The sequence below is a fragment of the Lissotriton vulgaris genome, chromosome 11 (genome assembly GCF_964263255.1).
Source record: "Lissotriton vulgaris chromosome 11, aLisVul1.2, whole genome shotgun sequence".
NCBI lineage: Eukaryota > Metazoa > Chordata > Amphibia > Caudata > Salamandridae > Lissotriton > Lissotriton vulgaris.
Window position 1 is genome coordinate 176,769,795 of NC_141699.1, and position 26,770 is coordinate 176,796,564.

General features: G+C 48.5%; 1 protein-coding gene across 1 annotated transcript in view; it reads right to left on the reverse strand.

The window, feature by feature from the left end:
* The window catches only part of HECTD4 (HECT domain E3 ubiquitin protein ligase 4), a 2,691,195-nt gene that overhangs the window by 1,779,547 nt on the left and 884,878 nt on the right, over positions 1 to 26,770 (reverse strand). The window lies entirely within an intron of this gene.

The window sequence follows — 26,770 nt, forward strand, 5'->3', positions numbered from 1 at the left end:
CTGCTTTGATTGTTTGTAGGCCAGAAAGGAATATCTGCCAAATCCTCTGAATCGCTTTCCAAATGAACCCCTGGTCTGAAGGCCCAAAGATTAAGCTGTCACTCTACTGTCTTTAAACCGCTCTAAAGCAGCGTCAGCCTTTTTACCAAACAATCCTGACCCATCTAAGGGCAAATCCATCAAAGCGGACTGAACATCCACAGAGAATTCTGACGATTTCAACCACGCAGCTCTCCTCGTGGCCACAGATGAACCCATCACTCTCGCCACTGAATCAGCCGTGTCCAGCCCACTCTGGATTACCTGCCTTGCCGCAGCCTGAGTGTCAGAAATAACCTCCTGAAAATCCTTTCTATCGTTCCCAGGGATTTTAGGCACCAACTGCTTGACGGAATCCATCAAAGCATGGATGTATCTATCCATCAGGCAAGTTGCATTTGAAGACTTTAGCGCCATGCTGGCTGATGAAAAGATTTTCTTTGCCCCCTGGTCTTGTTTCCTTGCCTCCTTTTCCCCAGGAACCTGCGGAAAAGCACCTGTTGACTTCTTTGAGCAGGCTTCCTGCACAACCAAACTCTCCGGCAGAGGGTGCGTTGACAAAAAGTCCGGGTCACCAGGTGCCACCCTATACCTCCTTGCTATAGCCCTTGAAACAGCAGGAGCTGTCAAAGGTTTCTTTCAAACTTCATAAATGGGTTCAGCCAAAGCGTCATTAAATGGAAGCAGTGGTTCAATAACGGAGAAATGTGAGTGAAGGACCTCGGTAAGAATATTTGACTTGTATTCAGCGGTGGGCAGAGTAATGTTTAACAAGTCTGCAGCCTTCTTAATTACAATGTGATAAGGTGTCACATCCTTGGAAGGCACGTCTGACACAGAGGCCAAATCCCACTCAGGAGACAGTTCAAGTCATCTGGCCTCTCTCAGGTTATCAAAAGGATCCTCCGAATCCTGTAACTCCCCTTCCTCCACGTCAGCATCCAGATACCTTTCTTCCTCCAGAAGTCTCTGGGCTTCACGCCTCGACCTCTCCTTCGTGAACGAAGTCGACAAATCCAGAACCGACTGCCGGGCCGGAGCCTGCGTCGAACCTGAAGCCGGCGAGGCAGCCTAACCCGAGGTCGAACGGGATCCTGCATCGGAGTTGTGAGCACCGGCGTAGATGGAATCGTCGTCAATGGATTCGGCGTCGAAGGCTTCGGCATCGAATGCTTCAGCGGTGCCGTAAAATGCCACTGCGGTGCTAGAGCCGGCATGAAAGGCATAAAGGGCGCAGGAGCATAAGCCTGGGGAACACCCAAGTTATACGCCAAAGGACCCGTGGGACCAACAGGTGCACCAGAGGGGTACATTGCCCTGGAGTAAACTCCAAACATGACATTCAGGAACTGGGATGGATCCTGACCTGAAGCCGGAAAGGCTGGATAAGGGTCCCCAGGTTGCTCTCGAGGGAGCAGAGTCGTCTCAACGTCGATCTCCTCCTCAGGCTGGGGCACCGGGGTCGACGAACCTGCAGGCACCGGAACCTCGCCTTCACCAACTTCCTCCACCTCACCTTCATCCTCCTGACCAGAAGGATGGGACGGGTCCGGAGAAGGGTTCGCTAGCTGCTTCGGTGACTTAGGCGAATCCGCACACGAAGCCTCACCCTCGGAGTCCTGGGCTTTCGAAGCCGAAGCCGCCGCTTCTTTACGTAGTAGCTTCACCTGCGACTTCGGCCTCGAACTCGAGTCCTTCCCTGAGTGATGTCGGGACTCATGGCTCCTCTTCTTGTGCTTCTTCCTCGAAGACCTCGAAGCATGAGCAGAAGACTACTTCGAGCGTGACCTCGAACGAGACCTCGAACGCCGAGTTCGTGACTTCGAAGTCTTCTTATCTTTCTTACTTTTCAGTTTTGCAACGAGGAGCTTCGTCTCCCTCTCTCGAAGGGCTTTCGGAGTCATCTTCTTACAAAATGGGCATCCTCGACGTCATGGTCGGAGCTCAAACACCAGACGCAGCACTCATGCGGGTCAGTGATGGACATCGTCTTGACACATTCCCCGCAAGCTTTAAATCCAGTCTTCTTCGAAGACATTCAACAGCAGACAATGAAACACAGAAAATAACTACAAAGTAACTATAAAGCTACAGACGATTCCTTGAAAACCGTTAGCGTCGACGACGCGAAAAAAAAGGAACTGATGTCATCACTCCGGCGTTGGCCTATTATGGTGTCGGTGACGTCAGCGGAGTCGCTCGCGATGCCGTGCCTCTGTGACGTCGTCCACGTCGTCACGAAGCTACAAAAAGAATTTCCGAATGTTGCTGACGCAAGGAAATATTCACAAGGTGAGGAATCCACTGGCAGATGTATCTATCAGAAACACCAAGCTCTCCGGGGTAGGGTGTTGGGTGAGAAAGTTTGTGTCCCCTGGGGCAGGGAGTTTGGCGATCCTCCAATTCACAGGGGCCCCTGTGTGGGGTGTAGTCCACAAATAAACATCGGTGAGGGCGTCACTGAATGGGGGTAGCAGTTCTGAGGGGATGAATCCCGGTTGCAGCACCTCAGACAAGACGTTAGTCTTGACTGCTACCGAGGATAAATGAAGGTCGAGGACCTCAGCCGCCCTCAGCACAACCAAAGCATTAGAACCTCCCTCGTCCGTATCCACTGTAGGGGAGAAAGCATACAGATATACGGAGAAGGATCAAGTCCGCTGGCTTGATCCAGTTTCTCACACCAGTCCATGTTAGGGTTTTCTTCATATGGCTGGTATTCGTCAAGGTCCAGCAACTCCTCCCATTCCTCATTGAGTCCTAACTCCAGGGAATAGGGCTCAGGCTCTGATCTAGGAGGCAAGGCTTCTGTCGACGATGGATACAGTATCAGGCGATGCCCCTCTGGCTCCGTAATGGAGTAAGGGATCAGAATGGGGATGGCACCACTTGGGGGCGCTGGGAGCTTCGGCATAGAGACCAGTGTCGGGTGAGGTCGAGATGGTACGATAAGTGCCGGTCTGGATCCAGGAACAGATCATTGGGGCCCAACTGGAGACTGAGCTGCCGGGTCAGAACCAGATGGGGCCTCTCTGTGCCGGCTGGGTCGGCCTACCAAAATATGAGGCGCATGGCTCCTAAAACATTTGGTTGGGTGGGGATAACTCCGGCTTTCTGAAAGTTGGGGAGGCGCAGAGTCGGCCCAGGCTCTACCATGGAGCCAGGCCTTGAATTATTATGCTTCCTTGTCAGATGAGAAGTCGAAGACCTCTAGGACGTTGAGTTCTCGTGTTGAGATTTACCCGAATATCCAGAGGATTTGGAGTGGAATGAGGATCTCGAGCTCTGCAACCACTCCGGGAACTTCTCGTTGACCACGACATCGAGTGTTACAGCGTCACCTGCCGAGCTGCCATGAGTTTCATGGATAGCTTCTGCAAGACCTTAGGATTCATGGTGCGGCAATCAGAGCACAACTTAGGGTTGTGGTAGCGCTCAAGACACCACAGGCATACAAGATGCGGATCTGTCATCGGCATCAGTCGATGACAAGCTCTGAAGGACTTGAAGCCATCTTTCCTGAAGATCTCTGTGCCACATCAAGAGGAAAAAACCTTAAAGAGTGGCCAAAAAGTCAAGAATTTCCAGTCAAACAGTGACTGGAGGGGTAGCTCTTCTCCGGTTCAGCGCTGGCTGGCATGGAAAGAAAAGAAATGACATCAGCATGCCAAGGGGACGTCTATATAAGTGCTGCGGACGTCACTGCTAGTGCAAATTACGATTGCAGTGCCAAATCACGCCACCTACTGCCGTGCAGGGGTACTGCTCATGAAAAATCTTCTGGAGCCAGTCTGACACCTGGGAAATTCATAAGTAAAGAGTCAGCAATTATAAGTCTTTATCAGATAAAAAGAATTTTAAAAAGCGGGAAGGAGAAGAAGAAAAGGCATTTATTTGGGGTACAAGATGTATGCACTAAAAAAAGGTTGCTTTAAAGAGGTTTTGCTTCTATAGAACAGTAATCATGGAGGTTTGATGTTTGCCATATATAGGTCTAGCTTAGACCATAGTCATTTACAGGCATTGGCAGTAAAGCTGCTGCTATTATGAATATTATTATCAGCACTTCTGATAAAGAGGACGTAGGCCCATCATGTGTGGTAGGAGATGTTTCACCAGTTTGAGAGAATAGTTTTGATATCAAAAGTAAATTACAGATCTTGGGTAAAAATCCAAAATGCTAGGATGTGGGTTAGGTTTCATAGTCATTGTTGGACTAAAGTGAAAGATAAGGGGTTTAAAGCTTTATTTATTGTAGATCCTATTCTTACCAGTTTGAATAGATGTGTGAAGTAAAAAAATATATTAAATGGTCTAGGTCATCCTGGGATTCGTTACAGTGACAGCAGAGATTTGAGTCTTAATAGGCCAAGTCCAACATGGTTCAAGCTTGTGTAATTTTACTAAAGACCAACATAATCTATGAATCCTCCAGTACTTACAATGGTAAGGTAGTGGTGATCTTCCTCATGAACGGACTGTTCCAGATTTTTTAGCAGGCAGATATAATGAGGGAAGAGATTTTTTGCAAATGGTACAACAATCAGTCCATTTTCTCTGTATAAATGTATTGATTTGGGTAATATACTTGTCTAGGAGCTTATGTATTAGATGAGATGTGTCCCTAATTTGCTATAAATTCAAGGAACCTAATGCAGTCTGAGGTATGAGTTTCTCCAATTTTCTGAATGCAACTTTAGGGTTTAGAAAATTGTATAATACGGATAAGGAAAGCTAAAAAAAGTTCTGTTAACATATCAATGGAAACCTTGTTTTTAGTAGAGCCAAGATCTCTGGCAATCACAATAAAATAGGATTTTTCATAATTTGAGTCTATTTTGATGCACGGATGAAACTAAATGAATGAGATATCAGACTGTTTCATTTTATTTTTTATACATTTGTTGACAGGTTTGATGGCTGTTACTCTATCCTTTATGATTGCAAAGATGTTCAGCATAAATATGCTCAACAGGGAGAGAGGTCTGACCAGGTCAGCCTCAATATCCTCAAGGGGACAGCATAGAGTTCTTATTTAGCTACCAAGTGTACTTCTCTAGAAAGAAAAGTTATTTCATAATTGGTAAAATGTGGTATCCCAAAAACACTTTATAATGTATTCGTTTTTAGTTTGCAAAGGGATATTCTAGCTTTTTAATCGTACCAAATAAATGTAGAAAATTATGTTTTTATGGATTTGTGGAAAGATAATGAGAGATTAATTCACTGGAACCATTCCAAGAACAAACCTTTATCTTGCGGGGTATCAGCATTTTAACTGTGTCTATGTGTCCCCATCATGTGATATCTGGGTGACTAGAACTCTATTAGATTTTATAATTTTGATCAGCAGGGTATTTTCAATGTGAGATCTTGTTTCATCAATGTGCTCCTTTATTTAAATTCTGAGATATTTTAGACAAAGGCTGCCATTTCAGATTAGCTTAGCAAGCAATGTGGGGGAGGCAAAATAAATTTAGAGGGATCATTTCTATCTTTTCTCTGTTTAGAAAATATCCCGATACTTTTCAATACTGATTAATTAATGTGAGAATTTCAGGAAACACAGCTTCAGCATTGCTTACAGTGATTAGGGCATTGTCCGCGTACGCCTCCAGTTTTTGTCTTCATGAAGGAAAAGGAATGTCCTTTATGGTAGAGTTGTTTCTTAAGTTGTGGACTAAAGGATCTATACTAAGAATGAATAATGCAGGGGGGGGGGAGGGGGCAACCTTGTGTGGCCCCTGTGAAATATAGAATATTTTAATATCCAACCATTTATTTTGATACAGGCCAATAGTTTATCATATAAGGACCTGGCTCTGAATTGTGTAGTTAACTTAGCTTTTCCCTAAACAGCATTTAATAATGCCCAAGCTCCCGTGACAAAAGCCTTTTCCACATCCAATGCTGTGTCCATATAGGAGGGGGTTAACAATTTGGCCTTTCTGACTGCATGACTAAAAGGTTGTATATTGTCTAAATCTAGTTTACTTTTTATGGAGGTAGTTTTAGATGGATGTATCAGGGTCGGCAGAATTTTCTTACAATCTAAAAGCTAGTATTTCTGCATTTATTTTGTGTTCAACAGTGAGATTGGGCTATACGTTTTGTGGTTTGAAGGATCTTTGCCTTCCTTGCAGATAACCACAATATGTGCCGTCGAAGCAGTACCAACAATTTTTCCTTATGTCTCAAAATAAACAACTCTGCAAGATGAGGTTTTAGCACATCTTAGCAGACCTTATTAAAGGTTGCTTGGAAGCCCCAGGGGCCAAGGGTCTGCCTACATTTGGGGATTTGATGGCTCTTAATAGTTCATCTTTAACAATCTTTTTATAGAAGTCCTTATTTATGTTGTCTGAAAGTCTAGGTGGGATTCATTTATCAAGATACTTTCGGCATATGCCAATATTACAGTCCAGTTTTTGGATAAAGGTCAACGAAAAGAGTCAAGTATTTTATCAGAATCTGAATGTAGGGTTTCATTTTTATCTTTATTATCATGGATAGAGGTCGCATTTTTCCTATCTTTTAGTAATAGGGCCAAATCTTTACCTGCTTTGTTCAGTTCTAACGGTTTTTGGTTTTAAAGTTATTGTACTATATGTGTGCTGTTTCCCTCAGGAATGTATTGTATTCATATTTAAGTGCCTTTATTTTTAAGAGTGAGGTTATAGTACAAAGAGCAGGATAAGTCTACTTCAGGTTGTTTAATTTGTGATTCTAGGGTATTCAATTTCATATTAATTGATTTGTTGTTTTTCACCATTATCCTCAATATTATTCCACTGACATTTGGTACATCCCTCATAATTTCTGTAGGGAGGTCTGTTTTCTTTTCTTTGGCTTCTGGGCCATCTAAAGTGATACACACATGGTCATAGATCACAATTGCTTCTATGGTGGGGTTTGAAGCCATTCAGACAAGGTTATTGCTGTTTAATAGGTAATATATTATAGATATTATTACAGGTATGAGAGTAAAAAATTAAACTTGCTCCTGGCCTGCTTATACTAGCACCATACGTCTATCTGGTTGTTTTTTTACTGCAAACTTTGTGCATTTGGGTGTGTGAATTATTTGTTCGCTATGTACATCCTGAAAGTCTGTCTAATGTAGTGTCCCAGACGGGGTCAAAGCCACCACATAGAATTTTACTGATGTCACATGGAAGTTCTGTTATTTTCTTATTGACATCATCACAGGATAGAGGTCATCTCCATTAGGGACATAGATACTGATAATGTATAGTAACAATTCATCTTGAGCTATTTTGGAAAACAAATGTTATTTGTGAAGTTGCACATATATTGCAGAGCTCTGCACCCCAGAGACAACTGCTCAATTTAACTATACAGTGATAATGACTGACCTTTGCATTCAATATCCAAACACATATTAACAACTCCTTCCACATCCCCCCACCCCCCTGATCGCGCCATTTCCACATAAACCTGTCCACCACTTAGAAACACAACAGGAAAAGCTAGACCCTCCGAGCCTTCCCGCAACCTGCCCCCATGATCTAAGAGTAAGCTTATATATTATCCCGACAAGTGGACCTCTTCCACCAGTGGCGGGTCCAACATCAGACCCCGATAATCTGCCCACCGTTTCCAAATATTGTAGTGTTTGCGCGGGCACCCCCTAGCAACGAAAATGGGTTGTTTTAGCCCCATACAGAAGACCAGCCCATTCTTCCAAGCGGCCACCGATGGGGCCCTAGGGGCACTCCATGCCCTGGCAATATCCCTTTTCGCCAGTGTAAAGCCCAAGTGCATGAGGTGTCGCTTATAGATATTACTTCCTACCTCCTCCATGACATGCAGTAGGGCCAGCTGCAGCGTGCAGCGGAGCTCCCATCCCAGACCCTCAGAGAAAAAGAAATATACCCCATTCCAAAAGTGACCCAGAGACGGACAGCTCCAAACTGTGTGAATAAATGTGCCCTCTTCCCAATTACAGCTAAGGCACCCGAGGAGGCAATCAGCCCTGCCCTCCAAAAACCCACTCTGGTAAAGTAGACCCTGTGTAGGTACTTGAACGGCGCTAGGCGAAGGCGCATCACAATGGCCGCCCCCCACGGGGCTGCCAAGGCCTCAGTCCAATCCTCCTCCTCCAATGTGCTCACATTCTCCTCCCAAGCCCTCCGATGCCTCTGTAGCGTGGGGGATCAGTGAGTGACCAGGGATTGATAGATTTGAGAGATCTTCCTGTCAGTTAGATCTCCCATGAAGACCTTTGCTTCTAATGAGCTGAACTCCGGCAGCAACTCCAGGCCCTCTAGGCTAGGGGATAGGGCATGCCTAAATTGTAGCTAGCGGTAAAACTGGGAACGCGGCACCGAGTATTCCTTCTGCAGGTTTTGAAAAGATTTGAGCGTCTGGCCCCTCATGACATCTCCAAGGACCGAGATACCTATCGAGTCCCAACCCCAGAAACCCTGTAGGGCCGCTAGCTGAGGCAGACGCCCGTTGTCCCAAAGGGGGGGTCTCATGGGTCAAGAGGTTCCAACACCCCATACGGTGTAGAGCTTGCCTCCAAATGTGAAACACCACCCGCGTGACCGATGGCAGCGATCCCCGCAGCGGTGCTGAATATAATATCGTATGTAGGGTATGGCACCCCATGAGCTGCCACTCAACTGCATATGCCTGGTCACCCACACCTTTCCCAACTCCCACAGGAACTGTCCCAGTGCTGCGTTCATTTGTCTAAACCATCGGGGTGAGATCTGGTAGGGATGATTCTGCAATTGGTAGAGGAGCCGGGGAAGCGCTACCATCTTAAAAATCGCCGATCTGCTGTATAGGGACAGAGGCATACAGGACCAGGACTTAAGATCTTCCCAAGTGCGTTCCCACACCGGGACCAGATTACGTTCCCAGGAAACTGCAGGTATATCTGATAGAAACACACCCAGGTATTTCAACCCCCCTGCCGCCAGCTGGACCGAAGACGCCTACACCCCTACTCCCGTCCGATCCCCTAAAGCCCATAGTGTTGATTTACGGGCGTTCATATAGAGAGTCCTGAGGTTTCCCCAAAATTTGCAGAATGCGCAATAGCCACGGCCCCGTCCTATCTATAGCCGTGAGAAAACAAAAGGACATTGTCCGCATACAGTGCAATCCTATCAGACCGGCCCGGCGCCCATTCAAATCCCCAGATCTGAGAGTCAATGCGCACCCAGGCGGCCAGCGGCTCCATCGCGAGCGCATTTAGGTATGGGGACCAGGGGCAGCCCTGCCGCGTACCCCGCTGAATAGAGAAGGATGAAGAAAGTGCCCCCGCCACCCGCAACAACAGGTCTGTGTATAGTAGCGTCAGATAGGAAAGAAAGCGCAGGCCGAAGTTGAGCTGCCGCAGCAAGGCAAAAAGGTACACCGAGATCAGGGAGTCAAACACCCTGTCCATATCGGCCAATAGCAGAGCAGCTGGCTCCCCCATTTGTCCGTTGGCCCTACCACTACGTGCACCCGCCTGATATTGTGCCTGGTTGCCCTCTGGGGCATAAACCCAGCCTGGTCAGGGGGCACCAGGGTGGAGATGTGCGGTAGAAGGCGGTTGGCCAAAACCTTGGCCAGAACCTTCGCCTCCACGTTCATGAGGGAAATGGGACGGTATGAAGCATGTTGCTCCGGGGGCCTGCCCGGGTTGTGGAATACCACCACCTCCGCATGTCACCAGTCCGGGGGGAGCAAGCCACGCTCCCGCCCATCTTCTATCACCAGTCTAAAATGCGGGGCCAACTGTAGAAATAATAGTTTGAAAAATTCACTGGGTAAACAGTTGGGTCCCAGCGCCATCCCGGGGTTGAGTTCTCCCAGTGCAGTACCCAACTACTCATCCATCAGCGGTAGTTCCAACTGTTCCCGCACCTCATCCGATATGGCTTTAGGCAGTAAATCATCGATAAATTTATCTATGACAGCATCTGCTAGGCATTCTTTCGGAGCGCAAAGATCCACATAATAAGCAGCAAAGCTTTCGGCAATAGCTGGGGGGTCGATAATCGGTTCTCCCGCCAGGCCCAGGACTCCCGGTAGGCCCTGGGAATGGAAGGCACCATGGCAAAGTTGACGCAGCATCTTGCTGGACTTATCACCCCACTGATACACCCTGCTACGCGTCCCCAGCCAGGCTTGAGGGGCCTCATCCATTAAGAGGGCAGCATCATTTTGTTGTGCCAGTAACAGTTGCTGTCTGATACCCCACCTCCCGGCTCTTACGTTCAAGCGCCTCTTTTCCTGTCTCCCCTTGTAGTAGCTCCTTCTTACGCTCCCTACGCGCCACGGCACATCAGGAGATATCCACCCCTCTGAGCGTGGGTTTCAGTGCCTCCCACAGTGTCTAGGTACAGGAAATGGACCCCACGTTTACAGTCAGATAGTGATCAATAGCTTCACTCATGTGCTTCTTATAGTCATTATTCTGCAGATGCCACACAGCGTAAGGGCCACCGGGGAGTGATCTGACAGGCCCCGGGGCAGAATGCCTGCTGACACCACTCTACTCACTGTTGCCCTGGGGACAAACAGATAGTAGATTCTAGAGAACGAGTCATGCACTGCGGATGGGTAAGTGAATTCTCGACTATCCCCATGGAGACGCCGCCAAACATCCACCCAATCAAGCCCCGACACTAGGGAATACAATTTCGTGAGACGATCGCTCTCTAGACCACCCACACCCCGCCATCTATCCTGGCCCAATTGCATGATGTCATTCCAGTCCCCGCCGACCACTGAGAGCGCCTCTGGCATATTTGCCAGATGGTCATGATCCGTTCCACCAGATTCCATTGCAGGGGAGGGGGAGCATAGACACTGCCCAATATCAGGGGATCATCCCCAACCTTGCACCGAAGGAAAATATAATGCCCCTGTGTGTCCGACCACTGTTTCTCATGTGTATATGGGACCCTGCAATCAATATCGCCAGCCTCCCGAGAACCCCTCGTAAAGCCAGAGTGAAAGACCTGTTGGAACCCGTATTTCTGCAAACATAGGACCTTGGTGCCAATTAGGTGTGCTTCCTGTAGCAGATCGGCCCGGACCGTTTGGCCTGCTGAAGTATGGCCCCGCGTTTAATCTGATCTAGTGCCCCACGAACATTCCAGCTAAAAATGCGGAGGGTACCGGGGGTCACCCTCATCCCGTATGGTGTAGTGGCCATCTGGGTAGGCATTCATCACTATGATGGGGAAAGGGAATTTTCGGTGTATGTGTGAAAAGGTGTGGACCTACTGCGGACGTGAAATCTATGAACAGAAACAACCCCCCCTCCCAACAAAAGACCCCCCCACTCCATACCTCAAAAACACTGATGTGTCTGTCGCGGCCGGGCGGGATCCCAATCCCCAACAGGGGGATAGGAGCCGCTCCGGCCAATGGATCTCCAACTTACAGTCCCTACCCCTTGTGCACCTCCCCAGTCAGCAAGGGCCTGGCATAGGGACCAGCCCATGTTCAGTTCTATCGGACAGTCAATCCGCAGTCTGGAGCCCCGCAGAACCCTGTGGACCCAACAATCAATCAGCTGATATCCTTCGCCGGGAGGGGGCATTACATGACTGGGAGTGACGCCTGGACAGTGACTGTCTGTTGCCCTTCTGTTGGCCTCTGGGACCTCTCTGGGCCACCTCGCTCGACGATGAATAAGATTCTCTACCAGGTGACGTGTGGACTCTCACCCGCACTGTCTCATCAGTCCATTTGAAAACGTCCTTCGGGGTATCGAAGAAGTGTGTGCGGGAGCGATTTACAACCCGCAAAGGGGAGCTTAAGTTCTCTTAGATGGGCTTTCGCCGCCACAAATGATTGTTGCTGCTGCTGCACTTGTCGTTGTCGTGTGTAATATGGGAAAATAAGGATAAATGCATTGTTGCAAGTAAGAGGCTCCTTGGCTCAGGCTTGTTTCAAGATGCCGTCGCGGTCCAGGTAGTTCAAGAGTTTCGCTATAACTGGCCGCAGGCAAGCCCCGGGCAGAGGTTTTGCATGAGCGCCCTGTGGGCCCATTTCACAACAAAGCAGTGGGAGAGTACCTCCAGGGGAAGCCAGCTTTCCAGCCACTGTGTAAGAAAACGGTCTATATTGTCACCCTCACAGCCCTCCGGAAATCCAAGCGAAACCGAGTTTGTTGCGCCTTGCCCCCCCTTCAGCATCTTCCACACGTAGTGCTAGTCCCTTCTGGGCCGTCTCCATGGCAGCAACCTTCTTCCTTAAGATAGTGACGTCATCCTCTACTCCGGAGATGTGGGTTTCGGCCTCTGTGATGCGCAATACCGCATTACGCAAGTCCTGTCTCAATAGCATGACATCTGAGCCAACCGCACCAATTTTTGCGTCAAGCATGCCCCTGGACTGGGTGATGGCTGCCAAGAGTGGGGCATTGTCTGGTACAGCCCCCCCTTGCTGCCGTTGCTGTCCTGATGTCCCAGCCGCCACTCCAGTACCGGTAAACTTATCAATGGGGCCCTGCTTGGTCTGCCCCCACCACCCTTGTCTCGTGTCATGACTGTTTATAAGGGCTCCCCGCACAGGCACTAGAGAGCGGCAGATGGAGCCCCCACCAGCGGGCACCCGCTGTCTGTCCCAACCGCCCAACAGGGGACCCAACAGGGCACGGGTCACTCCCAGAGGCTACCCTCCTCTGCGGTGCGACACAACCGCCGAACGCCCAGTCAGCATAGGTGCCAGCGGAGAGCGGGGGGAAGAGGATGGTGATCAGGCACCCCCCACCTGCACGCCGGCACTCACTGGCCCCCCGTCACCTCTCAGGTCCAGCAGAGCCCTCGATGCCACAGAGAGCCCCACTCGCTCCAAGATACAGCGGGTGCCTCTCCAGCCATACAGCGGTGCCCCAAAATGGCAGTCAGCACCCCCAGCAATGCCCCACTTCCAGGAACCACCGTCGCTCACAGGTCAGAGTTGTGCAAGGGGGAAGACACAGGAAGCGAAATCAGCGCCAGAACAGGTCCCGAGCTCGATGGCGCCCTCGCCAACCAGCTCCAAGGATCTCGTCCCTTTCAATGCGGTATCTTGGCGGCACAGCGCTCCGGGTCCCCACTCTCCCCTCCTGTGGCCCGACAGCCGAAATCCCCGCGTGCACACACAGCAGCTGGGCGGAAGATGTTGGGGGTGGGGGGAGTGTCAGCAATAGTGAGACCCACCCCGGTAATGCACTGGGCCCCAGGGAAGCCCCGATATTACTGCGGGCTCCCCTTGTCCCCGAGACCCAGCGCGGCCGCCGCCAGGAGTCCTAATATGGTTGCGAGCCTGCTGCGCTGCTCACTCCAACCACCTTCTACCTCCATGGCCCGAAATGGACACCGAAGGGCGCCGCAACACTGCTGCTTCTCACCCAAGCAAGGGATCGCGGGTCTCCATACGCGGGCTCCACTCTACTGACCAGCAATCAGGGCCACAGGGGGCCCACGAACAGCCCGCCGTCCGCACCGTTGCGCAGTCGATGCCTCATCTCGGCCAGGGCAGGAAACTCCCTGGCTCCTGACGGGGCACCTTCCCCACAGGCCATAACTCCTCTCAGCGGCCGCAGCATGGCCGTCGAACCTTCTGCGGCATCGAAATTGGCCCGGGTGTATGCTGCTGCCCTCCGACTGCGGTAGAGCTGTTCAGGGACCGACATCAAGTCGGACAGACAGGATATTTATGAAGGATATTTCGGGGCCGGACGGAGCGTGCTCAGAACACGGCCGCCATAATGGCTTGCCAAGCCACACCCCCATCTTTAGCTATTTTAGATATGATACATCTTCCATTATTGTCATAAGAAATTACTTCGAGCATGCTTTCTGCATGTTTTGAAGGTAGCGTAAATTTTCAATTTTAAAAAAAAAGATTTTTTGCTGGCCAGCAAGCATTGTTTAGAATTCATGAGTGTTGCATCCTGCAGGTATTTGTAGGATCTGATCTGGTTTCATACAGTAGGAAAATGGTCCCCCTGTAGTCTCTAACAATAGAACAAGTTACTGGTGGATGCAGTATCTGCCTGTGGATTCCTCACCTTGTGCATATCTCCTATGCCAGCAACATTCGGAAACTTTTGTAGCTCTCCAAGCCAACGAGGACGTAGATGACGTCACAGAGGTACGAATCCGCTCACAACCTTGCTGACGTCACTGGATCCATAATAGAGCCTCGTCGGTGTGATGACGTCAGTTCCGCCCTTTTCTCCGGCCCCCGAGGCACACGAACGGACCAACATAAATAGGTACAGTATACACAGTACACAGTATTCAAACTAACACACAGTGTGAAATCAATGTAACAATTAAACATTACCAGTGAAAGACACAATCATAAAGTAAACACTTGTTGGTATAGAAGAGTGGGCTAGTGAGGAATCCACAGGCAGATACTGTATCCACCAGAAAAAGCTTTACCGAAGGTAAGTAACTTGTTCTTCTGATGGATACATTTGCCAGTGGATTCCTCACCTTGAGAATAGACTCCCACAGCAGTCCCCACTCCCGGAGGAAGGTGTCCATTCCTCTATACCAAGAAATCCTGAAGGACAAAACGCGCAAAGTGGCCATCCCTCCTCATTTCGGAATATAAGCAGTAATGCTTCACGAAAGTGTGGAGGGAGGCCCAAGTTGCTGCTCTACAGATGTCCTCAACAGGAACACCTCTAGATAAGGCAGATGTAGAAGACTTTGCCCTGGTAGAATGAGCTCTTAAACCCTCTGGAGGTTCCTTACCGGTCAAAGAGTAACAAATCTTGATACACAAAACTCTCCGTCTGGAAAGTGTGCGCTTGTGCACCGCTCTGCCTTTTCTGCAGCCAGCAAAGCCCACAAAGAGCTGTTCAATAGTCCTTAGTTCTGTCAAGATAAAAGCTCACACCCTCTTTGGGTCCAAGCAGTGAAGCCGCTCCTCCTCCTTGGAAGGGTGAGGGGGAAGATAGAAGGTAGGAAGGGTAATGGACTACCCCAAATGGAAGGGAGTTACCACCTTAGGCAGAAAAGCAGTCCTGGTCCGGAGTACCATCCTACCAGCATTAATGGTCAAGAATAGGGGTTTTGAACTCAGAGCTTGAAGCTCATTTACCCTCCTGCCGAGGTAATAGCAACTAGAAAGACCGTTTTACAAGACAACAGTCTCAAGGGACAAAGGGAGAACCCATCAAGTAGGTTAAGACAAGATTTAAGTCCCATTGAGGCACAATAAATGGAGTGGGCGGAAATTTGTTGGTAAGGCCCTTTATAAAAGGTTAACACAATAGGAGATTTAAATAATGACGGCTGATCCGGCAAACAAAGGAATGCCGACAAAGCTGACAAATAGCCCTTCACAGTAGCCACTGAAAAGCCCTGCTGGGCTAAAGAAAGAGCACACTGAAGGATGCTGGATAAACGAGCCCTTAAAGGGTCAATAGACTTCTCTCCACACCATGAAACAAATTTGGACCACCTATAGGAATAAATCGACTTTGTGGAATGCCACCTGGCCGAAAGAATAACATCCACCACGTCAGGCGGGAGAGAGAAAGAATTCAGATTGCCCCGTTCAATCTCCAGGAATGAAGGTGTAAGCTCTGGAGGTGGGCGTGTAGAACCTGCGACTGCGAGAGGAAATCTGCCCTGAAAGGGAGACTGAGCAGAGGGCACGGGGAGAGGTGGAGAAGATCCGTGTACCACACCCTTCTTGGCTAGTCTAGGGCGATCAATATGACTTGGGCCCGGTATTGGCAAATCTTCCTCAAAACCCGAAGAATCAAGGGTATGGGAGGAAAAGCGTAAATGAGTTGCGAAACCCAACTCAACTGAAACGCATCCCCCAGAGCCCTCTGCATTTGAAACTGGAGACTGCATAATGAGGGACAGTGAGCATTCCTGTGAGTGGCAAACGGGTCCACTCGAGGAGTTCCCCACGTCCGGAAGACGTGACGAACCACCTCTGGATGAAGCCTCCACTCATGGTCGGCTGAGAACTGCTGACTGAGACTGTCTGCACGTACGTTTAGAGCTACGGCCAGATGATTTGTCATCAGACAAATCTGACGAACCCAGGACCAGAGACGTAGAGCCTCTCTGCAGAGACAATGCGACTCTACTCCCCCCTATTTATTGACATACCACATCACGGTAGTGTTGTCCGTTAGGACTTGAACCGACTGACCGCAAAGGGAAGGGAGGAAGGCTTTGAGCACCAAACGTATCGCGTGTAATTCCAGAAGGCAGATGTGAAGCAACCTTTCCTCTGGAGAACAAAAACCTTTGATCTCCAGATCCCCCAGATGAGCACCCCACCCTAGAGTGGATGCATCCGTTATCACTGTGGCCACCGATGGAGGGAGATGGAAGGGCTTCCCTGAGTCAGATTGCCTTCCACACTCCACCAAGACAGATCCGCTGCAGCTTCTCTGGAGATCCTCACAGACTCCCTGAGATCTCCTTTGTGCTGATACCACTGCCTGCGGAGGCACCACTGAAGCGCCCTCATGTGCCAGCGTGCATGGTTGACCAACAGGATGCAGGAAACAAACAGACCGAGCAGCCGAAGGACCTTCAGGACTGGAACGACCGCTCCATTGTAAAACAAAGGAATAATTTCCTGAATGTCGAGAATCCTTTGAGGAGAAGGGAATGCTCAACAGACAGTAGTGTCCAGTACCACCCCTATAAACAGGTTGCGCTGTGAGGGCACCAGGTGAGACTTGGGTACGTTTATCTAAAATCCCAATTTGTACAACAGCTGCGTTGTCACCTGCAGATGATGACACACCTTTTCTGGCGACTGCTTTGATCAGCCAGTCGTCCAGATAGGGGCAAACTGGAATCCCCAATCTTCTGAGATGGGCTGCCACCACTGCCATCACCTTGGTGAAGACTTGAGGTGCAGTAGTAAGTCCAAACGGAAGGACCGCAAACTGATAATGTTGCGACCCTACGGTGAAACGGAGATACTTCCTGTGCGACTTCAGGATCGGGATATGAAAATAAGCGTCCTGCAAGTCGATCGATATCATCCAGTCCTCTTGCTGCAGCGCTTGAAGAACCTGCGCTAGGGTGAGCATCTTGAACATTTCTTGCTTCAGAAAAAGATTCAAGACCCTGAGATCCAGGATTGGACGTAACCTGCCATCCTTCTCGAGTATCAGGAAATACCAGGAGTAGCATCCCTGACCCTTATCTTGCTCTGGAACCACCTCTATAGCACCTTTTTTAAGTAAGGTTAGAACTTCCTCCTGCAGGAGAAGAAGATGGTCCTCCGAGCAAGCTCTTTGGCAAGGAGGGTAATCTGAAGCGAATTCCCGAAAGGGACGAGCATACCCATTTTCTACAAGATTGAGAACCCAACGGTCTGTAGTGACCAATTCCCAATCTTGTAGAAAATTAGTAAGCCGACCCCCCACAGGACCAACATGATCCAGAATGGGGGATCTAGGGCTGCTTTGCTGTGGTAAGAGTGGGAGTGGTAGAGAAAGAGGAGGAGGAGGGTTGTCGACATCACGGGCGACCTCTATTCCTGCCCCTATATGACTTATATAAGGTGTGCTGCTGCGGTTGTCTGTATGTCCGAAAGGACGACCTTCCAAAGCCCCTGAACTTCCTATAAGAAGAACCCCTCGGCTGTGTCTGCAGACCCAGGGACTTGGCTGTATCCTTGCTTTCTTTAAACCTTTCCAAAACTGCATCTGCCTTCTTCCCAAAAAGTCCAGAACCATCAAATAGGAGGTCCAAAAGAGTTGCCTGGACATCCTGAGAAAATTCTGAAGACTTAAGCCATGCACTCCTTCTAGATGCAACCGACGACCCCATTATCCTGGCTACAGAGTCCACTGCATCAAGGCCACTCTGGATCATCTGTTTTGCAGCTGCCTGAGTGTCAGACAAGACCTCATCAAAGTTCTTTCTGTCCACCTCTGTAATGACTGAGATACCGGTTCTGAGTGGCGTGGTTGTGACCATTGCCCACCACCATCTCAGTATATGATGTAGTTTCGACTCTTATTTTGCTCATTTGTAGAGCTTACTGATAGGTTTTGACAACGTTATGTTGCTTTATGCACTGTTTTTGCTCCTTTTTGGGCCTAGAGGCCTGTACTCGAGGAACGCCATGTTTTTCCTTCTCTCCATCTTGTTGAGCCTATTCAGGTGAAGGGTAATGTTTTATGTTTGAGGTGTTATTCGCTAGCAGTGAACCAGCACAGACCGGTTCTTATGGGTGGAATGTTCCCTCTTCGCGCCGGAGACGCAACAAACGCTTGGCCAGCTGCTGTTGTGTGCCTGGTACGGGGCGGTACAGAAATCTTGTGAGAACGGTAGGCGGGTTCTTCAAGAAGTTTCGAGAGAGGGTTAGATTCTATATTAGGGAAAGCGGGTCCATGAGCAGAGAGATGAATTGATGACTCGTGAGACGATAGCCTGGCGGCTTTGATGGTCTGACGAAACTTCACGGTGCAGAAGTGCAGACGTGTTTGTGGAGCAGAGAGTCTTTGCCCAGCCAGAAAGGGACGGAGAGAGAGAGTTGGACCCCTTTTCAAGATACAGATGAACACCATCATGGTGAGATGTTCCATGTATATGTAATTCTATCTAATTTTGTCCTTCATTATCAGGTTTAATGGGTATTCGTGTGTTGATGTTTAGCTAATATTTCTTTCTTGCCACCACTATTGTTATATAATAAAGACCCTTGGAATATAAATCTGGTTTTTATTCATTGTAAGGGAAGGTCGGGCCCCTTTTTACCAAGTGCTTACAGAGGGATCGGATATTTCCCCTCTAATAAGTAGTTGTTGATACGGGAGGGAAATCGGCTCCTAAGCAAGAATGCCCAAAGTATAAGTAGATTAACCCAACACAGTGTAAGAGGGATGTACTGATTTCGCACCAGGGTGCGTTGCTCGTGCAGGTGCACGTTGATCGCCGGGAGGCGTTGCTGATTCGCACAATGGTGCGTTGTTCACCGGAAGGTGTTGCTCGTGCAGGTGCACGTTGATCGCCAGGAGGCGTTGCTGATTCGCACAGTGGTGCGTTGTTCACCGGAAGGTGTCGCTCATGCAGGTGCACGTTGATCGCCGGGAGGCGCTGCTGATTATCACACCAGGGTGCGTTGCTCGCGTAGATTTGAGTTGTTCGTCGGGAGATGTTGCTATACATACCCTCAGAGCTATGATTTCTTTTTATCTTTAGTAGTTAGTTCCCCAGGTGAGTATTCTGAAGTAAAGTGTCTTGAGAAAAGTCTGAGAAGAGACTTGGGTAAGTAATGGCTGCTTGCATAATCCACTGAAACACCAGAAGAAGCCGAAAAAATCAGTCATTACAACCTCCGATAACTTTGGGGCCAGTTGTTTAGCAGAATCCATTAGAGCATGGATATATCTGCCCAAAAGGCAAGTGGCATTGGTGGACTTAAGAGCCATAGATGCCGACGAAAACTCCTTTTTAGCAGCCTGATCCATTCTTTTAGACTCTCTGTCACCTGGAGTCTGTGGGAAAGCTCCAGTTGATTTCTTTGAGCAGGCGGCTTGAATAACTAAACTCAGGTGCAGGATGAGAGGATAAAAACCCCGGATCTCCTGGAGCCATCCTGTATCTTCTGGCAACTGACCTCAAAACTGCAGGAGCCGAAAAGGGTTTTTGCCAAACTTCCCTAATTGGCTTAGTGATAGCTTCATTAAATGGAAGTAAAGGTTCAATTACTGCAGAAGGAGAATGAAGCACTTCAGTCAGAATATTAGACTTAAATTCTGTTGTCGGGAGTTGCAAATCCAAAAGATCAGCCGCCTTACGAATCACAGTGTGGTAAGGAACCACATCTTTGGAGGGAACCTCTGAAGGAGGAGAGAGTTGCCATTCTGGAGATAGTTCCAAACCACTTGCCTCTCTTAGGTCTTCAAAAAAGTCCTCTGACTCTTGAAGTTCTCCTTACTCCATCTCATCCTCCCTATAACACCGCTCCTCCCGCAATCTTTGTGCCTCCCATTTGGACCTTATCTTCGGGGCCAACAGAGTCGTACATGGATCCAAAGGAGTCGGAACCGGCGTCAAACTCAGATCCAGGGGCACCGAGGTCGAGCTGACGGCGCTGGAGATGGAGGAATCGACGTCCGCGTCGACATTCTTGGCGCTGGGAAATGCCAAGATGGAGCCAAAGGCATAAATGGCATGAAGGGAGCTGGAGCATACGTTTGAGGTACTCCCAAATTGAATGCCAAGGGACCAGGGAACACGAAGGTGCACCAGAGGGGTACATTGCCCTCGCAAAGACACCATACATCGCATTAAGATAATGCGCCGGTGTAGGAGAGTAGGGTCTGCAATCCTATGATCACCCAGATTTTTTGCTTTTGTTTCACTGGTTTACGACTTTCTCTGGCTGTGGGCCTGCTAATCAGACCCACAGCCTAGCTGTTCTCTCACTAAATTACAACGTGTACCTTAGGTGCATTTACCAATTGGTACTGGGCCACCTTATCAGACCCTGTAACTCAGGGCATAGGTGTACCCAGGGCCTACCAGGGGCTGCAGCATGTATTATGCCACCCCTGGCTGGCCATCTAAATCTGACACAACTGGCTGCACGACAGCTGGGGCAAGGTGGTGTAATCACCCTTTGCTTTAGATATAGTATACCTATATCTAACCCTAAAATGGACACACAGATTCCTATCAGTCACTCCTATGGCAGGCCTTGACAATCCTGAAGGCAGAGTGCTTGGAATCGTGTGAGATGGTGCTCTGGCATGAGCTGAGCCCGTTTGCAGCTTGCGGAACCAAGTCCTAATAGCTGTTTCATGATAACGCATACCATATACTCTTAAGTGCATTATAATCCTCGCGGTTATATGCTATCTTTGGTATCGCTTTATCAAAACATGTCGAGTAAGGTGTCATACGAATTGGAATACTAACCCCTCGCCAATTCTGGCGACGGGGTTAGCATTCCACCCTTCTAGAGGGACACGACATGTATGTAACTGTGAACCCCGGTTAAAGTTAACTCAAGCCTCAGCATCACAAAATGGATGCTGCCACCACAGACAGAAGTCTGACCCCCTGCAGCTGGGAGTCCTTCCAGCGAGGGGAGCTTGGACAAAGGGATTCCTGTCGGGGGCGGTGCTAGCACCATCCCAGACAGGGTTTTGTGTATCCTGGGTAGGCAGGGCTTTACAGGAAGGTGACTGCAAGTGGCACCCCGGTGCTCACTACGCATCTGCCGGCTAGAACCAGTTCCAGGGGCACACCAGCCCCTGAGCTGGGGAAAGTCAGGCATGGGAGAGGGGTGTAACCACCCCCCTTCCTGGTCCCACCCCTAGGGCAGGACCTAGTCGCGTACCCACCCCTTTCTTTAGGATAAAGGCAGGAGCGGGACCCTTCCAAATTAGATCATCTTTGAATCAAGAAACTACTTTCTACGAAAGGAACTCTCGACTTCTTCTCAAGATTTCTCCCTTGTGGCTAAGGAGTAGTCCCCCTGCACCCGCAGGCACCATCAAGAACACTGCGGTTTGCTGCACGTCCTTCCTCCGGAATCCGACCGACCAGCACGACGAGACCCGGCTTCCCTGGCACCTCTGACCTCTACCTACCTCTACAGCTAAGCTGAGAACCGTAGGTGCGACGAGACCTCGAGGGACCGGCCATCATCAGAACTGCACGACTTCTATCCAGCACGACCGCCGAGGGATCCTCTGGTGAGTGCTTTGGGGTCCGAGAAGCCCCGACCCTGAGCAGCTCCAGCACCGTAGACCAGCCCCCCAGCATCCACGAGATCTGCGTGGGGCCCTTCTGCTTTTTGGCTGCTCACCGCGTTGTCTGGCTACTAGCCCGCTGGCTTGTGGCCTTCCCGACGACGACCGACGACATCACCACTGCTGGTCTGGTTGCTCCAGACTGGCCCTTGCTCCCTTCCAAAAGAGGAGGACCCCGGACCCTCCTGGTCCACTCCAGACGCCATTTTAGGTCCACCGCGTGGGCTTGAATTTGCCAAGACTTGTTGCCCAATCCTGGGTCCAGCGACGTCGACAGCAGCAACCATCGTGGGACAGCTCGCACCTCCATCCTGGTCGCCGACAACGCCTCCTGGTCCGTGAGACTGCAGAGCCCAGCGTCGCCCACTCACCTGGTCGAGGTGACTCCATCCGGTGCCATCCTGGTGCCCATCTAATCACTGGCTAGTGATTCAGAACTTGGTCCCCTCTGCTTACAGGTGTCTTCCATCTTCGATCCAGGCTTGGATCCACCGAACAATCTTCACTGGTCGCCTGCCAGCAACTTCTTCTTTCAGGCTCCATAGACTGCAACGAGGATTCCCGACGTCTTTCCAGACCTATGCAGCCGCAGCCCCTGGGCTAGGTAACTTCGGCATTTCGGTGCCCCAGCATAGCCTCACTATCCAAGAGTCCAGATCCTTTTCGTTTTTCAGCCTATCTAGTCGGGTTCGCCCGAGAACACTAACTTTGCTTTTACTAGCCTCCATAGACTTTGTCCCGCATCCAACGTGAGAGTGCACACTCTGCACCCGAGTCCCCTAGGCCTCCTACTAGTAATCTGAAGGTTCAGTAACGTAGTCCTAGCGATTCCAAAGCCTATTACTCCAGTACTTACCTGCTAGTAATTTCGCATTCCACTTTCATAGTATATGGTTTTCCGTGCCCCTCGGGCATTTGTGTAAATTGTGCAACTTAAAGTATTTTCGTAAGAGTTTTGTTGTGTGCTTAGTACCCTGTCCTCATAAAGAGTACAGGGCTGTTGTGATCTAAATAAATACACTGTTTATTTTCATAACACTTGTGTGGTGTCCTTTCACTTGGTGTTCAAGGGGTATATGTGATGGTATAACAGCTGGCTTAACACGCCATCTAGAGTTTAGCCCGAAGACTGCTCGTATCCATGCTACTAGGATAGCAGGTCTATAAGGTTGACTTACAACCAATCATCAATGAGGGTTGTTTGGACTGATGCAAAGTGCTCACTAGAATAGTGAACACTATATATCAGGCCAACTTCTCACAGCCGGGTTTTGCCCTGGACCAGGAAAAGGAGGGTACTCGCCTGAAATGAGCTCAGGCATAGGCGTCACCGAACTCAGGCCTGCCGGCGTCGACTTTGGATTCACTGGAGTCGATGGCCTTCCAGGTACTGGCACCTCTTCTACTGGAGCCGGAGAATGCTCCAGAGATGGAGAAGGATTCGGCGCCGGTGAAGCCACAGGAGAAGATACTCTCACCGAGGAAGGAGAAGGATATACATAGTCCGTTTGATGTCGAAGAGCTTTCGAAGCCGGCGACTGAGCCTCTTCTTTATCCAAACGGCGTTGAGAACCATGCCTCTTCTTTTTCTCATGCTTCTTGGATTTTGAAGCATGATCCGACGTCGACCTCGAGCCCGACCTCGATCTCAACCTCGACCGGTTATTCGATCTCCTCCGACCTCTCTTTTCTTTACGCATCCTCACCATAAAAGGCTTGGCTTCCCTTTCTTTTAGAGCCTTGGGGTTCATGTTCCTGCAGGAAGGACACTCCTCGACGTCATGGTCCGATGACAAACACCATACACAATCGTCAGGAGAATCTGAAATGGACATGTGTCCACCGCACTCCCTGCATGGCTTGAATCCTGACTTTCTCGACGACATCCTTGAAAAGAGTAAAAGAAAGAACAGGATACAAAACTGGAAACACAAAGTAACAAGCTACAGAGAGTCCCAAAAACCGTTGGTGTCGATGGTGCGGAAAAAAGGGAATGGACGTCATCACGCCGAGGAGGCTCTATTATGGATCCAGTGACGTCAGCGAGGTCGCGAGCGGAGTCGTAACTCTGTGACGTCGTCTACGTCCTCATCGGCGTGGAGAGCTACAAAAGTTTCCGAATGTTGCTGGCGCAGGGGATATTCACAAGGTGAGGAATCCACTAGCAGATGTATCCATCAGAAATCTAGTACCCTTCTGTGCATGATCAGGTGGTTGAAGCCCTTGGTGTTGAGTTATATAACGAAGTAAACATAGAGGAGAGGATTTAAATGGGCAAATTCAGTGTCTAATAGGACAGTTTTTTGATAATAAAGTCTAATAATATATATCTGGAAATTATGCCCAACAACAGTTGCCCCATAAGAAAGGGTAAGATGGAAAATATTTAAGTGTGAACCTGCTAGGGGTAAGACAACTGATTACAGAGTGAAGGTATAAAGGGGATAAGAAGAGGGAAAGACAATATTGAAAATGTAATCCAAATAATAACCACCCCATTACCCAAAGAGAAACCAGAGGAACAGTGGAGGTCTCGATTAACCTCCTTAAAAACACAGAATCTATGCTGACAGGCCTAATGATTGCTATGATGGTATTAGCTTCCATTTTGTGGAGGTGGATCATAAAAATAAAAGTAGAAATATGCAATATACAACATTAATAAAAAGTAAACAAGCTACTACTTGTAAGGAGTTAGAATTCAATAATATATGGTACTACACATAAGGATTATTATTCGTAGTTCATTAATAGTGTAAGTTGTCGGTGGAGATATTAGAACACCATACAAGTAAGAAATCTGATTACAGACAGAAGGAATAAAGAAAATAAAAGGAGAGAGATAATATTGATAATTAAATCCAAAAAAGAACTTCAAAAACATAACCCACCCCGAACTTCGTAAGACACCAGAGGAACAGTGGAGACCTCGAATACCCTACCCAAAAAACACAGGCTCAATGCTGAAAGGCCTAAAATTGATATAACTACATTAACATCCATTTTGTGGAGATGGATCATTAAATAAAAGTAGAATTATGCAATACACAACAGTAATAAGACGTCAACAAGCAAATACGTGGTATGGAGTCAGACTCTGAGAATATCAGGGATTACACATAAGGATTATTACTCGTGGTCCGTTAATAGTGTTAGTTGTTGTTGAAGATATCTAGAACACCATGCGAGTTACAGCAGCTCTATATTTGAAGTTAAGATAGTACATTAAGTATGTAGTCTAAAGAAATTAAGGAAGATGTAGAGAAGTGTCTGACAATGCCCTAATATTTCTGCAAATTAATGTATTAAAAAAAGAGTAGGAATAAAGTTATTTTTGAAGCTGTAGTTAATAATCAGGGAAAATAATTAGCCAAATATTAACTTAATAGTATCATAACATAACATGTGTATTTGTAAAGAGTACGTTCACTGAGAGGTATCTTGGTGCTGAATAACAGATGTTTATTGTTACCCAACTCAATGGTACTCATTTTATCGACCTCAGATGGATGAAAGGCTTAGTGGACCCAAAGGGATTTGAACCTGTGACCATGAGGTCGAACACAGGCCTCTGAAGTGGACGCATTAGTCCACTGAGCCACCAGACCCGGCTTTATCAATTAGAGAGTGATACTTATGACATAGGGGTTTTTATAGAGCGCTTGTATGCCATGGCATCTTAGCGCTAGCGCTTATCGTTGACCAGGAGTAGACCTAAAGGTAAAAGTGGAAAAATAGTGATCTCTGCACTAATCTATAAAAACATTAATTCAGTGTTTTGATAGTGACTTGAATATGAGGTTCGTTTTTAAGAGATTCATATTATAAAAGATAAAGGAAGTGTGTGTGTGTGTGTGTGTGTGTGTGTGTGTGTGTGTGTGTATATATATATATATATATATTTTTTTTTTTTGACACTGACGAAGCCCTGTGCGAAACGCGTCTGTCGAGGGTGCTGGGGGGTCTGGAAATAAAATAAACCAAGAACACTGACACTGGAGTGCTGGCCGTTTGTACCCTGGAGCCGATTTCTAGGAGTGTGTGAGTATATATATATATATATATATATATATATATATATATATATATATATATATATATATATATATATATATATATATATATAGAGTCACAAAACTGTATTAACACTCCTTAGGCAAATGTTAGTGAGACATTTGTGATTCTGAGAGATCTCCTATGAAAGCTTCTTAGGGGCTTATTCCAAAGTTGGTGGGAGCGCCACAGACAAGCCGTCAGTCACGGTCCCGCCAACATCTGAGTTAGGCGGGAGGATAGACGGTCGCCTCCAAGAGGCTCAAGGAGTCAGTCGGGAAGGTGGTCGGATTCCTAATCCCCACAATGGGGTGGTGACTGCGCTGGCACCGTAGCAGGGGTTAGGCTAACCCTTTCTGACTGCCTGTTCATCGCGGTCCCACTACCATGAACAGGCAGCCAGAAAGGGAACAGGCAGCCAGAAAGGGATCAGGAGGGCATGTGTGGTGCCCCCCCCCCAAACATCCATGCATAGTGTGCCAGGCATCACATGGTACCTGGCACATGGATGTTAGCAAACATGTCCTTTTCTATGGTGGATTGTGCTATGACCCTTTTACAGGCAGCAGCACAAGCCACAATAGAAAAGGCCATGTTTCTGACCGCCTACAGGGAGTCCGCATCAGAATATGTAGGGTGGAACCACCATCTACTAGTCCTCGGTTACCATCCAGCACCGATGGTGGTCAGACGCTCGTCTTCCCGCCATCATAATAAGGCCCTACATCTTTAAGTGTATCAAATATCTCTGAGGGTCAATCACATGAGAGTTTCCATTTTGCTGGTTTGACGAAGGAGAAGAGAATATTTTGTGATAAAGATCAGGTCTCATAGCTAAGAATCTTTTCCTGAAGTTAGCTGTCGTGTTTAGCCAGACTGACTAACCTGGATATCCGGTACAGCAGGAGCGAGGCCGAAGCAAACTTCCTTCCTCCCTGGACACGGTAC